We start from the raw sequence: 868 nt of genomic DNA, 5'->3' as shown, positions 1-868 counted from the left end.
GCGATGGGCACGGTTGTATTCATTCAAGGCTGCATAGGTGGATTCAGTCACATACGTGAGCCTCATTCCAGCACAGGGCTCAGAGCTGGAGGCTTCACTGGGTGGTGAATGCATGCCTGTTCTACTCGGGTTCTGTGGGAGCTGACCTGTCCCCTTGAATGCACCTTCATCAAACACCATTGAATGAGACCCGAGGGATTGCCCTCAGCCCTGCTGCGGAACCTGGATGGTCTTGGTGGTCGATGAGACCATCCTCTGGCGTCAGGGATGCTGGGGGACACGTTTAGTCCTTTATGTAGTGCAGAAGGTTCCTACTACTTCAGTGCTAAGTTTCTTTTCAAGAGCATTGCACTTATGGTAGTGATGCTTCATCAGGGCTGGAGCAGCTCTGCTCTGGAGCCAGGCTGAGAGAGCTGGGCTGGGGCAGCCTGGACAAGAGAAGGCTCCTGAAGGGGAGACCTGAGAGCAGCTCCAGTGCCTAAAGGGGCTGCAGGAAACCTGGAGAGGGGCTTGGGACAAGGGCCTGTAGGGACAGGCCAAGGGGAATGGCTTGAACCTGCCAGAACAGGGGAGACTGAGATGAGCTCTTAGGCAGAAGCTGTTCCCTGTGAGGGTGCTGAGGCACTGGCACAGGGTGCTCAGAGAAGCTGAGGCTGCCCCATCCCTGGCAGTGTTCAAGGCCAGGTTGGACACAGGGGCTTGGAGCAGCTGCTCCAGTGGAAGGGGTCCCTGCCTGTGGCAGAGGTTGGAACTGGATGAGCTTTAAGGTCCCTTCCAACCCAAACCATTCAAGGGTTCTATGATCCTATGCTGGTGCCAACCTCTGGGGCCAGAAGGTGCTTTTCCTCCCTACACACTCAGCACTTTA

Source organism: Melopsittacus undulatus, chromosome 11, assembly GCF_012275295.1.
Source record: "Melopsittacus undulatus isolate bMelUnd1 chromosome 11, bMelUnd1.mat.Z, whole genome shotgun sequence".
In the NCBI taxonomy this organism is placed as follows: Eukaryota; Metazoa; Chordata; class Aves; order Psittaciformes; family Psittaculidae; genus Melopsittacus; species Melopsittacus undulatus.
The sequence above is the reverse complement of the archived record's forward strand: the minus strand, read 5'-3'. Positions refer to the sequence as shown.